The sequence below is a fragment of the Emydura macquarii genome, unplaced genomic scaffold, assembly GCF_026122565.2.
Source record: "Emydura macquarii macquarii isolate MOO-44397 ecotype Brisbane River unplaced genomic scaffold, CSIRO-AGI_Emac_v2 contig_1644, whole genome shotgun sequence".
Lineage (NCBI taxonomy): Eukaryota > Metazoa > Chordata > Testudines > Chelidae > Emydura > Emydura macquarii.
The window spans coordinates 19,442,889-19,462,722 of record NW_027131781.1 but is presented as its reverse complement, the minus strand read 5'-3'; the positions used below and the strand labels follow the sequence as shown (position 1 = coordinate 19,462,722).

Genomic DNA, 19,834 nt, shown 5'->3' with positions numbered 1-19,834 from the left:
ATACTTCTGTCTTTGCTCTGAAATTACGCTCCTCAAACTGTGCTGGGTAACCATACCTGAATGCCAAAGCCTGCACGCTGCGCTGCACTGAATATTTGTGCTGTAAAGTGTGGCAGATCATGCACAAAAATGAATTTTACAAATACAAACCTTCATGCTGCTAAAATTGATACATTCCAGTTTTCTGAGAGTGACCTAAAACCAAAGGCATATTGCAATGGAGCAACTGGAGAAAGACCTTAGTGGTAATGAGCAACAATTTCTCTGGCTGATTATCGTGTGTGTGTGTGTGTGTGTGTGTGTGAGAGAGAGAGAGAGTCTAAAGCCTGGGGCAGATCCTGAGGAGACCTTCATGTCCATATATAACCCTGACAGAGCACAAACACTGTTTCTACCAAAGCAACAGGTCAGACAGCAGAGACCTCGTGTAGAAAGTATTTGCATCTCCTGCGCAGCAGGGTAACCCACCATACCATTAAATGGAGGACTGGCAGAAGGGTTGGGGCATGGTTGAATGGGTTTGCACTGTGCAAAAAGCAAATCCAGAAGAGCCAGCCCCTCCTTTGAAGGACAGGAGGGCACTATCTATGCAGCAGCTGGCTATGAGCAGGGTCTGAAGAATTCTGAGGCAAGCATTGTAATGGAGGATTCCTTCTCTCAGTCCTACTGTGGCTCAAAGCATTTTTCTCAAAACAAATCCATTTTATACTCTGGCTTTTCTCCATTACCATAGAGCCTCTCTGAGCCACAGGTGATGACCATAGCAAGAGTGAGCCTCATCTGAGAGAAAAAAATCAGACAGCAATTATTTATAGTGATAGGGCAACCGAATATTAATTGGAATCAATGGCAATTACCATGCTAGGAAAAAACAAATTAAGATTAAATCAATTAAAGGTAATGCCTTGAAGGAAGGACAATGATATTTTAAATTAAATTGTTCTAAAGGGTACTTCACAGGCACAAATTGTTATTTCCATTAAAATATTTAAAGCATTTTAACGTTGAAAATGAAATTGAATTCTGTTTTCAAAGGTAGAGAGCAACAGTGCTATTGGCAGCTTTTTTATTCCCTAGGCCAGTCAGGAATTGTATAAGGTATCATTTTACTTAGCCTGCTGTGCACATATATTTATTTTATACTTGCAAAGTACTGAAAGGCTTGTGTGAGAGGCTTCAATGGCAAAAGGCATCAACACCTTTTAAAATGTACATTTCTTACATTCAAGATGTTTTCTTGAATTTTTTGGGTTTTTTTCCCCCTCCACAAACAATTTCAATGCAAAATCCAGACCAAATCATCACGTCATAGTGTCAGTTATGAAGCCTTTCAAATTAATGTTTCTTTGCTGATCAGTAGGAGATGCGAGATGTTTACCCCCTGGTTTTTATATTTCATCCTATTCACATATATACGTCTGCAGTCTCTGAAGTTACATAAAGTTGGGATTCTTCAGTTTCTAAACATGGACTAATAGTAACAATGTTCAGATGTTGCCCAAAAAATAATAATAGTACTGTCCATCCATCATCTCCTCCTCCTCCTACTTCTTTATTATTATCCCTTAAAACAAGCAACCCAGATTCTAAGTTTTATATAAGGCTATATATTATGCACTGTATGTGAAATACTGCTATCCTATAATTGACATCAGGTGTGACTTGCTGTCCTCTGGGTTTTGATACATGGAAAGAATATAATAGGAGATTTTCAAAGACGTGTTAACTCTTTCCATCCCATGCTTCCCACCCTATGCAGATATGTAGCACTGCTCTCTGTGACATACTATATACACTTTTGCTGCATTCTTCACATAGCGAAAACTCCTTATTTACTTAATTTGGGATTTTTTACTGGGTGAAGACTAAGGGATTGGGCCCAATACTAGTATGGCTAAAGGAATTGCTTCCCAACTGGCAATGCATGTACTATTATTGATATGCTAGATTTCTCCTCTCTTAATGATGGGCATCTGTCCTCTTCCCCTTTGGGTACCCCTCTGCCAGACCCGATTCAGTTACGCAAAGTTTATGGTGGCTCAACTTTTTCCTGACTACTGTGCTGATGATGTGAATGCATTGTTCAGAACAAGTCCAAATAAAATGCACTAGTGCAGTGCTAGGGGTTGGCACTGGCTGAAATGTCAGCATAGGGAAAAGCCTAACCCATAGCAAAGCTTGGGTTGATTATAAGACGGGTTTGCAGGAGTACAGCTGATTGGAAGGCAGCTCACACTATCAAGAGGTTAGCCAGATATAGTGTTATAGTTGCTTGAAAAGGCTGGGAACCCCTCAAATCAAGTGCATCTTAATTGGACTTGTTCTTCAGAGGACATCAATCTTCAGCAAAGTAGTCAGAGTAATAATTTCAAAGAAAAGCTATAATTACAGATACAGCGTTATCAGAAGCTTTGAATGTTCTCTGAAGGATGTAGGTTTTGATGTGTCAAGCCATCTATTTGGGGGATCCCGATAGCTTAAGGAGCTCCATGGCTTAAATTGCTTCCAGTTATTAGTTATATTTCACAACTGTCTTCATGTCAATGCTGCTCTGTAGAAGCTTGATGTGGCCTTACCACAGAGTGCTTCGTTGCTGACATTTCTTTCCCTAGCTAGTGTCTCCTCCTCGGAACCCATTCTTTTGAGTTGTCTGTGCCTGTCTCTGGCTTTAAGCCCCAGACAACCATCAACTGAGTATCAAACTGGGGCCGAGGTGAGGCATTCATTTTTTAACAGACACTTGGTTTGCGTAATGTGCAGGAAGCACAGTGACTGAGCTGCAAGGTCAACCTCCAAATATGGGCATTTATTCTTAATATTATATTTTTATTAATTGTGCATAATCTAAATAGTGATGCCCAGTAATTTTTGGCTATATTTAGGAAAGAAATTTCTTTTCCAGAAAGCAAAACTCACAAGGGGATTGTTTTTTCTCCTTTCATAGAAATGGTAAAAGGTCTCTTGTTTTTACTTTACTTTTCCATGCAAAGTTTCCACCTAGCTCTGGCAACATGTAGATAAATTAGCTATGAAGGTCTGAAGGCAGTTCCTTGCTTTATTCGTGAAGTAGAGCTGTCCTGAATACTTCCGTTGTTCTTCTTTTTGGTAGTAATCTATAGAAGAGGCAAGTAAACAGTCTAGACCTATAGAAATAATGCAGCATAATATCTGAAGCTAAGGCCAGATCCTCAGCTGGTGTAAATCGGCATAGCTCCATTGAGTTCACAGAGTTATGCTGATATGTCCAGCTGAGGATCAGGGATTTAAGACTTATTGGAAGATAACGTGGTTTAAAAAAGAAGTTTCACAGACTGATTCTTCTCTCACTTATACCCAGCTTTCATTAATATTTCTCCGTGGACTTCAGTTGAGTTATTCCTGTTTTCGGACTGATTTAAAAGAGAACACAATATGGCCCATGATGTACATGAACATTTTGATGACATTTCTTTTGACAAGGTCAGCCAAAGAATTTATCAGACCAGCTTTGGAGCTGGTCTATCTCATTATCTCAGTGAGCATCAATCAGGAAAAGAGATCCCCCCCCCCCCCCCGGCTCCAAAGTAATCTGTTGCAAAACTCCTGTTGCCACAGGTATTCAAGCTTTTCCAGCACCTGATGTGCATCATATGCAGTAGATTTAAATAGTTTTGAGTTCACTGTGTACAAGAGAAGTGATGTTTGCTGCCTTTATAAACCTCTAGAGAAACATTCTGTATAGCTCTAATTCAAACTAGACCAGCTGGGCAGATAAATTATTATGTAAAAATGCATCATTGCCATCAGAATATTTTAAGGAAATGAGCAAAACTAGGTATGATTCCCTTCAAGAGTTTCCCCCAAAAATGCTGAATTTACTATAATTAGTTTTGTTCTCTACAGAAACCTTCATTTAGTGGTAACACCATTAAACAAGTGAAATACAAATTACAAGTGACATTTATATGATCATAATCACTCCTTCCTGGCTGCCAGGAATATTTTTTCAGAGAGGAACCTGCATTTCTGCAGATGGCATGAAAAAAAAATGAGGCCTGCAGAACACACCATTATTCCTGTGAGGCCGTCAGTTCATTAGTCAAAGCAGCCAAGTCTTGACGAGCCGCAACTGATCAGCAAATGGGAAATGAGCAGGAGTATAAATTCCCAGCAAACTGAATCATTAACATTTGCTGCCTGCATCCTGGAAACCCGGTAAATCAAAAGTGTCATGATGTATCAAGACAAAATATCATTACTAATTGGGATTAATTTGCTGCCGTGGGATTGCCGACCTTTGCTGAAAGAAAATAAAACTGCTCGTTAACTTTTCTTACTTTATTTTTTTATTTTTATTATTTTTTAGGATAAAATAAGGTCTGCCAGGATACCAGACCTTCCAGTCAGTTCCATTCTCATTGTAGTTTGGTGCTTTGATTGACAAATGTGGTATTTTCTGCTTGGACCGGATATTGGTGTTCAGAGAAAATAATACACATCTGCACTATGTTGGTTCTGATTGGGAAGTGTGAAAAACACTATCAGAAAAATATGGGCATTTATTTTTAACATTATATTTTTATTAATTGTGCATAATCTAAATAGTGATGCCCAGTAATTTTTGGCTATATTTAGGAAAGAAATTTCTTTTCCAGAAAGCAAAACTCACAAGGGGATTGTTTTTTCTCCTTTCATAGAAATGGTAAAAGGTCTCTTGTTTTTACTTTACTTTTCCATGCAAAGTTTCCACCTAGCTCTGGCAACATGTAGATAAATTAGCTATGAAGGTCTGAAGGCAGTTCCTTGCTTTATTCGTGAAGTAGAGCTGTCCTGAATACTTCCGTTGTTCTTCTTTTTGGTAGTAATCTATAGAAGAGGCAAGTAAACAGATTTTGTCCTATTGGAAGGAAAATTGGTAAAAAATAAGAAATTTTGGGTTTACCTTCCTATTTCTTTTAATTGTTAAATGAGGCCTGGGCCAATTGTGGGGACACGAACTCTGTCTGGCACTCCCTGGCATTCCCAATGTTTGGTTATTCTTAGCACTCACGGAGCATCTTGTCATCTTCAAAGGACTTTGCAATCACTATCCAGCTGATCCTCACAACACTCTTCTGAGAAAATGTGGCTGGGAATACTGAGCGACAGCGCTCTGAATGGAGGATCAGTCCCAACATGATTTTTCAGCAGTGGCCACAAGAAGCCCTGAAAGAGCATTCCTGGATAAAGTGAAGGCCATCTACCCCATACATGTGTGACAAGGCAATTTGGGTGGAGCAGGCTTACTGTTAAAGACATGGCATATGAACACCTGTAAGCTGCTGCTGAGTACGTGTTATAGATCCCTCTCTGTGCCAGTTCACAGAGCATGCAAGTTGTTACAGCTTCCAGCTACAAAGTCTTGACTATTTAGCTCATGCTGTAGCACCTCATGCTTTTAGCTCTTGGGATGCCTGGTTCAGTCTCTGGTGTATTGTCCATTGTGGATACTGTCACACATCTATGCCCATTTATACACTAATACAAAGTAGAGGTGTGATGGGGTTAAGGAAACTGAGAAAGAGCGAGTTAGTGAGATAGGATACACATTAGGGAGGTAGGCTGGAGAAGCAACCTCTGATGGGAAGATTGAGCTCAGCTGACCAGGTGTGGACTAGTATAAAGCCAGGAAGCTGGCAACAGAAATGGCTGCAGTGAGGAAGTCTGTGCATTTAAAGAGGGAACCCAGGGAAAGAGTAGGAGCCTGGCCCTGAGGGAAGGACATGCCCAGAAGAGAGAAGGATGAAGAAGAGAGCCTGTGGGAGGTTAGTAGGAAGCAGCCCAAGGAGAGAGCAAGAATGGGGACTGAGCAGTCCTAGACTGTGTGTTGTAGGGTCTGTTGGCTGGAATCTAGAGTAGTGCATGGGCCCAAATTCCCCTAGTAGCCACTAACTGAGTAGCATTGTCTGGGCAGCAGGTCCAGTGAGATTCTGTACCGCAAAAAGGAAAACCACATAGTGACCTGGCCAAAAGGCTGAGTTGTGAAGAAGAAGCTGCAACTCCTGTAGCAAGAGTGGGGGCCACAGAATAAGAGGGATGACAATGGGTTGAGAGACTGCTAGGGGAGGTGTCGGACCTGGAAGAGAGCTAATCCCCAGAACAGCTAGAAAGAGGTGCCACCTGGGGTGAGTGAGTAACCCATGATGAGTCATGTCAGCATTTAAACCCAGTTGCAGTGTTCTAAATGCCTACACGATGTGCAGGGCGTCAATGAATAGAGCTAATAGAAAGGAGACAATGAATTGCTGTCCTCTGAAGAAGTAAAGATCAGGAATGAAGATCAGGCCAAATGGCTGAATCCTGAAGATGCTGAAGTTGAGTAGGCTTGTCCTTTCCTCAAAAGATCTGCCACAACATTGGGTTGAAGTGAGGGAATGTTAGTGAGGGTCGTGGTGAAAAATATAGGCCTCTCCATATGAGAAGAAGTTCTGTGGAGAGAGTTCCTTATCCAGTTTGAGGCAAATATTTGGGTGGTTCTTACTCATCCATATTGATCAGGGAGTAAAAATGAGGGAAAGAGGGGAAAAAAAGAAGGTCAAGAAGGAGAAAATAATAGCGGCAAGGAATAGATGGCAGTTTTGGGGATGGAGGCGATGCCTCCTGACACCCCCAGTTCCATCACTTAACAACACCGAATTGCCCAATACCCTCTTTTTCTTCTAACATCAGTTCTTGACCTACCCATAACAATATGAAAAATGGACGGGGGAGAATCCACTGCTCAAACTCCCCCCACACAGCCCAGCTTTGAACAGGCAGCATTTCCAATGGAATCCATTTCCTTCTTGAGCCCTCACACCCACATAGTTCACAAGTGGGTACCTTCCTTTATTTATCATGAGGCTTGTGAGATTTTAAAAGGTCTTGCCAAGACTCCTCTGAGTGTTCCAATAGGAATGAGAAGTGGTAAATGGCACCTGAAAATAACCTATGACATTACTGAGAAAATAATATACAATTAGTTTCAAAAGTTGACAGAATATTCCTCTCTCTTTCCACAGCATTAAGCATATTAAAGTCTTTCAGTGCCTGGTTCAAAACATGCATGAGTCATCATGTGTTTGAATCCTTGCCCCACTCTGATCTGCTCCCCAGGTCTGCCTTAATGCATCCCCAGAACCCCTCCAAACAGTAGTTAAACATATATTTAGTCTGCCAGATTTATGAATGTCCCTCATTACTTTCTCATGTGCACCCCACCCCTTCATAATTCCCTGACTTTCCTACTTATACAAAAACTAAATCATAGTTTCCCCCATAAATACAGTACAACATGAAGTTATTATCAGAGCTCCATGATTGTATTGAAAATGGAGAATGATACAACTGTAACAGTCTTCTAATGATTTAAGTTTCTAATCTTGTGACCCTCCCTGTGTGCTGTCTCATAAACTGTAATAACATATTAGAGTTTACCACATTTTTTGACCAGGGCTTATTACTCTGTGTTTGGTTTCATAATGTGAGAGGTCAATTTTATTTGCTATTAAAAAACCCATTATGTTTCTGATCATCCCAATGAGGGGAGATGATGTACTGTGTGAGGAGACTGGGGAGACACAGAATAGGCTATTCTACCTCTTGGTCTCTTGCTTCATTGTGAGATAAGGTAACGGTTATAGTAACAATGACAATGCACATTCGGGGTATCCAAACTGATGCTAGAAAGGACAATGGTCTATAAATAATTAAGAAATAGTCATTTGTGCACTATGTTTAGTGCTCAGAGATAAGCTCCCATTTCAACTTCAACCATGTTGCAGCCAAAATTGATAGTCCAAGGTCAACTTGAGTTTTACACATAGCTCTGTCTGAAATAATTTGGTTCTTTTCAGTTATAGACCAAGGCTGAGTCTGGCCCCTAAAGCTGGTACTGAAGTCGATGGGAACTATACTCACTGTTGCAGTACCAGATTTGGCTCATAATTCTTTTGAATATCTATGAGCTGAGAACTCTCCCACTCTGCAGTGGTGTGTAGCAGTCGTAAATGAACCACCAGGGCCCAGGGAAGAATTCTCTCATCTCAGGAGCAGTGTAGGGCCAAAGTAAGCCCTACACTGCTGCTTCTTGAAAGCCACACAGAAGGGGAAAGCAGGGATTGGAAGAGGAATGTCAAGGAGGAGAGAGAAGTAGCGGTAGCACTTGGTGCTGTGTGGAGTCTGGGGCTGTAGTCTATAACCAGCCCAGGACAGACCACTTTTGCCACCCCTTTGTGCTGTTCTACATCTGCTGTTTTTCTTCTCTCAGGAGACGCCAAAAAGAATCTGGTCCCACGTGGGGTATGTGTGTGTGTTTATGGGAGAGCAAGATCTTGTAATAGAAGGGTCATATTTACAGCAGAGATGAATTTGGCCATAGATGTTTACAAATATTCAGCAAGTTAAGAAAAATATAGGAAAAAACTGCTACTGTGCTAGAATTTTTACAAGTTACAAACCTCCTAATCCACACCTCCCTCCCCTAGGACTGATACATGTTTGATTTAACTGGGCTTTTGTTATATGAGTGTTTGGCTGACTTACATTATTGTTCATAGAGAGCAATGGATTCATCAGAAGGCAATACAAATATTGAGAAATACTGTAGTCTTATCAGTGGCTAAATTAAAAAAAACAGTTCTCATTATGGACATCTGTGTTATTCTTGTGCCCCAGACCTTGTGGCTCATCTGTTTAATATGTATGTAGGATGGCTTTCAGACACATGATAAACTACCAGCTTGTCTACTGAGCCTAAGCTAACTTTATTAACATCATCATTAAAAACACATAGACACTATTTCATTAATTTAGAAGGGAGAAGCTGTTTTAATTAAATACAGTAACTCATCTTAAAGTTCTCTTTACCTAACTTCAGATTCGGAAATCTGGACTATGACAATGTATTTAATGAACTAAAGGTCCCTTTTCCAACCAAATCCATAGGAACTTGTTAACATTTACCAGTACATTTGTATTATTAAGATAAGCGGTAAAAGACCAGTCCAAGTCCTGTTATGTTTCAAACAGGGACGCTCAAATAAATACACAGGCAGATGAGCGGCACATCAGCAGCACAGTGGCTGTGGCACTAACGTAGGACTTGGGGATTTGGGTTCAATTCCCTTCTCTACCATAGACTTCCTGTCTGACCTTATTGTAAGTTATTTTGCCTCATGGTGCTCCATCTGTAAATTGGAGGTAAAAATCATTCCCTCCCTCACAAGGGTGTTATGAAGAGAAACACATTACAGATTGTGAAGCGCTTTGGGAGCTACTGCTGAAAAGTGTGACATCAGAGCTAGGTATTATTTTATTTAAGGTAGACTGTCAAAGTGAACTATTTAGTCTGTGGTCACACTTCACATAGCAAATTCTTTCCCACCAATAAAAAATTTGCATTAATGTGACTATCCTTAACTATTAAAACAAGAATAGATTATTTCAAACCCTCCTCTCGGTGGGAGTTACTTTACCACTGGACATAGGTGTTGACACTAATAATTACACATTCAAAAGACTGTGAGGGCTCATCTGTCTCCCCTAATGATGCTAGGTGACAATGAATGAAGGTGGCTCTGGAACTGGAAGGGCTCTAACACAAAGGTAGCTCCTCCACATGATCTAGTTCTGCCTTATTTAAACTTTCAGAAGTTTTTTCCAATGAAGGAAGAAAGGAATCCATCCATTTCTAATACACCCATTCCTGCCCTAGCTGCTGGTAGAAGCTGATCAACTGACCTGTCTTGTGGTACCATTTTGTGCCCGCTGTGTACGATAATGATCCTCTTTTGGCAGTAACTTCTGCAGGAAGCCCCTTAACCTATTCGCAAGCTAGAACTGGTTATTTTGATTTTAAAACTGCTTTTGGCTCACATCTCCCATTAAGTTATTTTGCCTGTCGTTGCATCACCCATATCATCCAGTGGTTCTGGTCAGTGCTGGATGTTCATTTGCAGTGGAACAGGCTTTGTTTTGATAAGAAAATCCGAGATCAGCCAGGCATTTGTGAATAGATGATCCTCCCTGTAAAGAACACAAGGCTTATGTTGGTTGAAAAAACCTTTCTGTGCAACACAATATTGTGCTAATTTGGGACCTACTCCATCCATTTTCTTCAACATTTCCAACTCACAACTCACACTGATACATTATCATTTACAAGTTGTTAATGATAGACCAGGGAGACTGAGCATTTCATACAGGTTTGGTAGTTGTAAAGGTTCATATAGATTCCAGCCACTTTGAATAAGCAACAGTGATCATCAAAAACATGAGTCCTGTGAAAGGAAGAGCAAAATTCACATGGATGTATGCTGGAATGGATTTTCAGCGCACACATGAATTGTGGATGCCACTATGTTTTTCTGTAAGCAAGGACATGCTATATACTTTATCAGAATGACCTTTATTTTAGATTAAAGAAACGCTGTCATTTTGAAATCTAGTCTGTTTCAAAACCTGAGTTAAGAGGTAATGATATCTGCCCCTTGGTCTCCCTGCCAATTTTTTGTGATTTTTGCAATCACACTTTCCAATTTTAAATCATTTTTCTTCCCCTGTTGTTGAATGAAAGACCTATACAAACAACAAGGGAATCCAGCTAACTAAATTGAAAAGGAAACAGTGAAATTGAAAATGCGCCAAGTGCTGTCAAATACATAATATAAACTGAAAAATAGAGAACAATATTTTTTCTAATCTCTTTAATTTAAAGCAATCTCAGGCACTAGTAAAAAAAAAAAAAAAAGTAAAACATTTTCCAACATAAGTGTGTGTTTTTTACAAAATGTGTTGACTCTTTAGAAGAAAGGCAAAATAAGAGAGCACAAAAGGTAACATCTCCAAAAGAGAGCATGTGATCTGTGCCTGCACAGTTCTGCTTTAGAAAATGGCAGCTTCCTTCTGTGTGTTGACAGCAGCCTTCAAGAAATTCAAAGGTTAAGTACACAGAAAACAAACAGGAAAAGTTCCATAGTTCCATAGATGCAGAGCTGCCATTTCTAGCACAAGGAATAAACTTCTGCCTCCTCCCCTCCCCCATTGTATAGTCCAAAGGAAGGCCATCAAAAGGAACTTGGGGCAATTTCCTCTAGCTCTATCATTCCACAAAGCCTAGATAAAGATCAGATGGCATCTCATTGCTTAATGGTGGTGGAATAAGAGTTTGAAAACACAGCAAGACTGAACCAATACCTTTGTTTATTTGTAGCAATAGGTTGTAAGCACTTTTGGCTTTCCTAGAATGTTTTCTTGGAGAACAAAAAAATCAACAACATTGAATACTGTCCTATCAGCTGGTTTATATTTTCTTATATGCAGATAAAGAAATGTTTGTGTAGCTCCATTATCAAAGATTTAGGAAGAATTAACAATCTTTTCAAAAGATATACTGTAAAAAACACTACACTTTAATAACTAAAATATTTAAAGACAGTTATTCACCAATTCCTGTGTTTTAGCTAATACACTGAATCTGAATCCTTCCTGCATTGTGAAATTTTGCTTAGGGCTGCTCTTTGCAATCCTCTAGGTTGTTAAGTTCTCCATATGTTTTCCCTCTCAAAGTTCATGTTCAATGGAGAGATTCTTTCATCCAGCTGCCCAGTGGTACATGTGCCATAGCAGACATTTTGGCTTCATCTTTAACATAGCCCACATCTTTTTTTCTGGTTAACTTTAGAGATAAGTTGTTGAACTCTTTGACGAACCTCAATGTCTCTTATAAATTAATTCCATTTCAGACCTAGTATTTTTCTAAGGCATTTGCTTTCAAAGGTTTTTAGACATCTGTCTACCTTTGGTGGAATTCCAGCTTTCACATCCCTTCAATAAAGTGGAAATAATGTTTGAGGTGCAGATTCATAGTTTGATCTTTAAGTTGTAGATTGTCAATGACTCCTTAAGCTGATAAAACTTTCCTAATTCATGGCATTATTTCCTCCGACAATTCTCATTGTCTTGCACATTAGTGCCAAAATAGATGAATTAACTCACTCTTGTCCTCCTTTGCCTTCTAAGGTAATGCTTGAGTTGGGAGTTGCTGGCATTCTAATTAGCTTTGGGATTTTTTTTCATAACCCCGTCTTTTTTGCCATGCTGGACAGCTTTTCGGTCTTTGCTTGCATGCTGGTTGAGCGGTCAATTAGAAAAGCTAGAAAAGCATCAGTAAGATCTAATTCTTCTAGCATGCTATTGTTTATTGTTAAGCCATGCAATGTCTGTGTTGCATCCATCTACACGTTTTCTCATAATGAAGTCAATGGCAATGCCAGATAGGAGAGAAGACAGAATGCATATTTGACACTGTTGATGTGTTGGTGCAACAGTGCCCCCTCTGGCCAGTCAGGGTGTGGCACTTGAACTCGCTCAGCCCAGTGGACTACGAGTCTATTACTGGTGTCCAGGTGTCTGAAGACCTTCTCCACTCTTAAGTCCCATCAGGCGGTTGGTAGGGGGATCCAGGCCCAGCCACACCATTGGATTCCAGCTCAGGTTCTCAAGTTACATAAGTCAGATCAGGGTTTGTCAACTCCGGCTGTTTCCTGAGCTCCTCCCTACCTTCCCTCCAGGTTTCTGCAGGCTCTTCAGCCTGCTGGTCTGGCTGTCTCCTTCTAGGGTGTTGTCCCTGAGCCGCTCTTCAGCAGCTTGCTGCAGGAGTCTCCTCCTCCTTACATGCATGGATCAGACATATTTCCGTAGATTCATTTTTAGAATTTTGGGCCAAAGCATGTTTCCATATCTTTGCAAACGGGTCCCTTCCTCACTCTTGGTGTTGTATTCTTTTGCATGCTAGTTATGCTAATCTTACTCAGAGAGTAAATATTTCCTTTTTAATTGCATCAGAACTAACTCATATAATGGGGCTTTTTTGAACTAGCTACAACTCACCTGAACATCTTGATTTCTTTGTATGGGAAAAATAAGATACTCATTCCCCGTTTATTTTTGTTAGCTCAGAACTGCAATAAGTGAATGCTGTAGGTGTTAACAAGCATGAATGTGCTACAGAGTAAATTGTTTTGCAATATCTTCTTATAACACTTAGACTTTCAAAGGAACTTTTGTTTCAAACACAAAAGAAGTGCCTCAAACATGTTAGATGTCTGACTGCAGCACATTTTTTTGCTGCACTTTGTTTCTGCAGCTGCAAACCAACCGGAGTGTTAAAGCATTGTGACCAAACATTCAAAACTATAAATGCTCATTTTAGATAAAGTAGTGAAAGGCACTTTTGCATTGTAGAGTATTTAAACAATAAGTCTGACTGATGAAGAGCTTATGTTAGTGGCAGCTCATCCTTATGCTGATGTAACTTTGGATGTAGCTTTTACTGAAATTGCAAAATTATTTAGGACCGTGTTTAAAGTGCTTTGATGAATCAGTGTGAAAATATATGCACCAGTCCATTCCTGTTTAGCCAAAGCGCATAAGTATGTAATTGAAATTACATAGGTGCTTAAGTGAATTGGGTCCTGTATTTTTCATATTTACCCTAAAATATCAAGTTGCTTTTGGTGAATCTTCAAAACCTTAAGGATGTGTTTGCATTTATTCTTCTCCAGTAGTAAAGAGGATAGGATTCAGACATTGTGTGTTAAATCTGAAGTAAGCCAGGTTGTTGAATCTGTACTTAAGATTCTACTGTGTAAGGTCCTCTCTCCTCAGATACGCATTATAAGAAGGATTCTAATACCTTGCTCTATGAGTAGGGCTGCTGACTTTGATGGAGTAAGACGTTACTTGGGGAAAGAATCTGGTCCGAAGTACTTAATACTATGGGAGGAAGCCTGCAGGTGCTTCTGAGACTAAAACCAAGGCAATCTCAAGTACACCAATAGCTAGCTTGTGCAAGTCTGTACAGAATGATGCTCCACCTCTGCCTAGATAGTGAAGATGAGATTCCACTTCTATGGAAGTCAATGGAAAGACTCCCATTGACTTTGGTAAAAGTTGGTCTGGACCCTGAGGGAGCAGCTAGAATCTCAATGCTTCCCTTTCTGCAATAACTAATCTGTACAGTACTTATGGTTAGACCACAACTTTCTGTACTGCTCTGCATTTTAAAAGATTAGCATGGGACTTAGGCACACAAATCTCATTGCATGAGGAATTAGCCAGCCATTTCCCATTCTAATCATTGACAACCACATGGCTAAATTCTGTGCAACTCATTGAAAATGTTGAAGTTTCTAAGTTGTCAGTTGTCTCAGTTGCCATATGGCGGAATAATGCTGGGGGTTGTGCAACATAAACATTAGTTTAAGTTTCTAGAGCAAAAAGATTAGTTTTGGCATGTTGTTAATAGAGCTTCAACCTACTCAAATGCTATAGCTTATGCTCATAAATGTAATTGCTTCAGGTCTGGCTGTTGCTGCTTTTCCAAGTCCTCTCCTAACTTTTCAGTCTCTCTTCCTTACTGCACTGCATAGTTAACCATAACATGTGTCAATTAATTCCTAGATTCCCCCCAGAAACCTGGGCTGAATACTGGCCCCAGTGAAGTCATCAACAGAAATGGGGCCAGGATTTCACTCATCATCTGTTTGACAAACCAAAAAGGAAAAGAAAAAAAAGGAAAATATAATTTTGTCTTTCCTAATTTGTTTGCAATTTGAGTGTTACATCAAATTATGATCTTTATAGTGGATGCTCATTTTAAGACATCCATTCACTCCATTACATTTTACGTGTGCTTTAATTAACCTATTCTCCTGCATTTCCCTCCAGCTTATTTTTCAGTTATGCTGATGATATTTATTTATATGCTTCTCTAATGCCTTGTGATTTATTTTCACTGTTGTCACTGATACTTCTAAATAACAGTCAGGAGCTCAGACAGTTGTTGGAAATGTTCACTGCTATAATAAACAATAAATAAAATTAAATAAACAACCCAATTATTTGTATTGTACAGTATTCTTCTTTTCTTCTGAGAATGTTATACATTCCTGTTCTTTCATCTTTCACTCCCTATTATCCTCAGAACAGATAATAAGAGCTCAAATTATTGTTATGGTCCCCAACTGGAGCATAATTTGATATACCATAGAAAATGCTAAATGACAATTTTCTCCACAATTTGAGCTATTGATATCACATTTGTGCCGACCATAGATCATTTTTGGGACAAATTGCTTCAACAAATACATTTAACATTGGATAATATAAATAAAAATGTATCTATATTGTTCTTTTATAACCCGTGGATATATGATTTAATCATTTCATCAGATATTCAAGCATGCACTGAGCAAAGGATTTAGTCTAAAGAATGGATAAAAACATTGTGTGCTGTTGTCAGAATACCTAGTGAATTTTTTATCCAAGTTTCTCTCAAGGTGGTCGTGCAGAGAAATCTTTTGTAAATATGCATTAGTGGGCAACCAAACTGAGGCCATGATCCTGCAAATAGTTATGAATATGCTTAACTTTATGCCTGTGATTAGTTGCATTGAAATGAAATATTTGAAGCCACTGGGATTACTTCTGTTAAGCATAGACATAAGTGTTTGCAGGATTGGGGGCCTTAAAAATGTACCAACTTTATTTTATCGAGCCATCTGCCATACTCTATTGTATCAATAACACTACTTCCAATGAAGATTTTGATGCCTTGTAATTTACTATTATATGCAAATCCATGTCTTCCAGGTACATATATATATAATATGTTCTATTAGAAACTCAACATTTGTCACTCCAGGTTCCTGCACTAACTGTGGTATCTTCCTGTACTTAGAATAAGAGATCCCAATATATACCACAGTCACTGCAGTGCTCATATAGTGAGGTTTTAGATTCTAATCACTTAATTTAAAACAGAGTACATTCTTATGTATGTTAATTTATACTTCCTTACTGTTCAGCAGATATTTTTATATACTTAAAAAAAGTTATTCCATTTTACAGCAGCTGAATTGTACATTATTGATAAAAGAAAGTCAGTTATGTGTATTTTGCCAGGAATTTTTTGTCTCCTTTGTCGGGTTTTCAGTTAATGTGTGTATTTCTTCATTACCATTAAGTCTTAAGCTTTATTGTACCAGGTAGGAGTATTTTCCTTTCCCATTTTCCAGCTGATGAGAACCTGGCTGCTACTAATAAATGTGTTATTAATTATTTAGATTCTCCAAAGGTCACATTGTTAATTGGGAAACCTAGAAGGATCTAATGGCTCCTTAAGAAGACTACATCTAGCCACTGACCTGATTTGGTCAGTTATCCTGCCCCAGTAACCTTGTGTCTCTGGACAATCCCACTTGGTATGGATAAAGCTCCCTATATTTCCACCTGGCCTCCAGCATCAGTCACTGGTAGGTTACAAATATTAAAAGCTTTGCTGAATTAAGGTACCATTGACACAATATCTTAAAACAATTTTCCTTTGTAATGGTATTTCTCTGTTGACATCTATTCCTCTTCTTTGCAGGAAGCTAGTATTCCTCTTTATGTCCCCAGTAATCAGATATCTGCAGATTTGTAGGAAGGTACCCTTCTTTTCCAGTTCTCCAATAGCCGGCAAGTGACTCACAGCTGCAGAGGAAGGTGAAAAATCCTCAAGGTCACTGCCAATCAGACCTGGAGAAAACATTTTTCCTGATCCCATATATCCTGATCAGTTACATCCTGAGCATGTTTTAGCAAGAACCAGCCATCCAAGCACCTAGCAAAAGAATGCTTGGTGCCACCTCATTCCCCGGTTCACCCTGTCCAATGTCCCATCTCCAACCTTGGCCATCCTTGGTGATTCAGAGGAAAAATATTTTTAAAAATACCTGGAATAAACTGGGGGAAAGGAAATCGCTGCCCGACCCTTGCTGGTGGCTGGTTGAAAACCTGAAGCAAGAGCCTTTATATATGTTAATTTACATGAGTGAAATGTGTGATTTATTTGTAAACATTCATTAAGGGGATTTCTATAGTACAATAATTTCAATAATACAACCAATGGCAGAATTCACCCTACCTCCATTTGTTGTCTTATCTCACTTAAACTTTCACCTAGATATGTTTGCATTATTGTATACTCTCATAAGATAAATGTAACATGAAAATGCCTGGTACAATACTATCCACTTCATTATGATAGTAATGCATTGTTGGAAACCTCCGGAGGCAGAACTAAGACTAGTCATTTCAATGAAAGTAAATGCAATCTTGACTATTAATTTCCTGGTGTTGTAGTTTTTGCTTTTTTAACTCAAACTGCCTTGAGAGGGTACAACACATACTTAGGGTTGGGTTTTTTAAAGTACTCAGCATTGGCCTAACTCTGCTTCCTTTGAACTCATTGCTCCTAAACCACAGATCTGTACTTGCCACCTTTACTCCCCCTTAACAAAGTTTGTTCTCGAAGCATCTTCTTCAGCGTGTCTGTTTTATATTTGTGAAAAGAGCTATCGTGCAGGGCCACACACTGAAAATGATAATTGAAATGGAGAAATCTGCATATTGGAAATAGCTCTATGTTGCTCTGAATGTGGAACTTGTATTTAGCTCCTATAATTCCCTGAGCCCAAATCTTCTAATGAACTAACAATTAATGTAAGGATAAATTCTCATCACAAAGTACAGCTCATAACTGTTTAAGTTCAGTTTATGGTCTGCTGATTGGCTGAGTCTGAGTTAATTGAAAGTAATTATAAATAGACACTTTGCAAACTGTGAAAAAAGAAAATCAGAGAGGAAAATTAAGCCTCCATGGTCCAATTCAGTGAGTCCTGTGGTTGGAGCAAAAAAACTATGATATAAATATAATTCCTCAACAACAATGCTCTTCCCACTACTATTATTGAAAAATAAATGTAAACATATACAGAACTTTCCATCCAACAGAAGATCCTATTGGCATGAAATTGCTCTAGTGTCAAATGTCTCCTTCCCTCCCGGACCTAATCTAAACAGATACTATACATTGCACCAAAAGCCAAAAAGTATTACAACACCACTGGAAAAAATGATCTTTAAGTTAAAGTATAGTGATAAAACATGATCTTATGAATATTTTGGAGGTTCAATGATATTGTATGAATATTAACTATATTTACTAAGACCCTTGTCATTTTATATCTGTCTGTAGAGCACTATGCACACCAGTAGAAATAGCAATGAATAATAATAGTGTGATCCATATATTCAAGTGGCATAAAAGCCTATCTAGGCTGTAGTACTTACCAAAAAAGAAAACAGCATGTCATTATTTATATACTTAGTTATGCCGCAGAATGATTTTAAAATAGTTTTAAATCCCACTCAACTCTTCTGTCTCAGCTGATTACTTTATCAGAACAGTTAAATGAATTTTAATTACAATATGACATTTCCCTGAAATGTTCTGATAGATGTTTGTCTTATTTTTTTCATCAGTCATCATGCACCAGTGCTGCATACCAAAGATACTTTCAGTGTTCATCGATTAGCTCTGATATCTCACGCACTCCAAAGCATTGGCACAATTCCATTACTGTTTCTAGTGCTATAATCTTATTCCCCAAAACAGCCAATCCTTCTAAAAGTGGTTCTTCTGAGAATGATGTAGAAACATGTTGATGCCCTTCCACCTCTTTGTGAAGTAAACTGCTTGCCTGGCCCTATTGTAAAGGCACCTTTATATGCAAAAGTATCTGACTCCTTAGCTGGCAAATCTTTAGTTGATAGATGCTCAGGAAAACATAACACATTTTGCAGACTGTCAGGCAGGATGCTCTATTGGCCAATCTATACTCTACTGGCCTTGTAGTCAGTGGTCCTGTGATGTTTAGCCAGGATTTAATTACAAGAGCTGAGCCTGAAATTGTTTGAGAATTTTATTTTGTAAATTTCCTTTTGCAGGTTTTGTCACTGGACTCTCCTGTCTCTATCCTCCTACATCCCACACTTACTTGAAAACAAATGCAAATTCCAAAGATCAATAATCTTGGGCCTGACAGCTCTGTACCAAGTGACGCACTATGTCCTGTGAGTGAAATACATCTTTAAAAGTGTAGATCTATTATAAGTTGTTTGAATACATTTGAAACTTCTGTTTAATTTGTTCTTGAATCTCCTTCTTTACAGTCAGATTAATGCTGGACCAGGTGTAATTTATTAGACCAAGAGTAGGATCCTATTACCTGTTAAACTAATTCAAGGGCTATCTTCCCTCTCAATATTCCAACAGATATACAATAAGGATGCAGATATTTTTAAACATTGCACATTAATCACAGAATTAGAGGCAATTATGTAACAAATTAAGTGCACAATAACTTATTTTCAAAAATGCAACTGAAAATAAGAATGTAACCCTCCCCAGTTAGTGTATGCTCCTGTTGAAATTAGTGGGGGGACTGAATTTGACTTTCAAATGACCAGAATAGGCCCTGAGTGTCCCAGTTGAAAGCCCAGCCTAGAACCAGAGTCTCAGCAAACTCATGAAGAAGGCTTTGTGTTTGCAGTAGTACAATAATCTATAGAGTCAAGGGACTCATTCATAGCCAATAATTAGTCAATGAAAATAGCTTTTTTTTCTGCCCATGGACTATCTTTTACAAGCAGCATCATTTTTATTGGTAGCATTTTCTTCTTTCATGTAATCTAAATAAGTCAGCTGTTGTTTTTGTTTTCTCAGTCAGCTTCTGATACACATGGTGGTGATTTTTTCTTGTCACATATTTTCAGAGGCCCATTTCCGTTCCTGATATGTGAAAGGCCTGAGCCTATGTGTATATAAAAGGCACTAGTATGTATGTAACAATTATATGTAGACTGGTTGAAAATTTTCTGCCAACATGGTCTTTTGATGGAAAATATGGTTTCTGCAAAACTGAAATTTTCCACAGGAAAAATTTGTTTT

At 38.7% G+C, this 19,834-nt stretch overlaps 1 long non-coding RNA gene across 1 annotated transcript in view; it reads left to right on the top strand.

Annotated features, from left to right (window-relative positions):
• LOC137158355 (uncharacterized) overlaps nt 1-19,002 on the top strand; it is a 39,867-nt gene extending 20,865 nt beyond the window's left edge. The window contains exons 2-3 of the long non-coding RNA XR_010921384.1: nt 16,125-16,313; nt 18,832-19,002. This is a non-coding gene — a long non-coding RNA (uncharacterized lncRNA). The remainder of the gene's footprint in view (nt 1-16,124; nt 16,314-18,831) is intronic.
• Nucleotides 19,003-19,834: the final 832 nt, after the last annotated feature.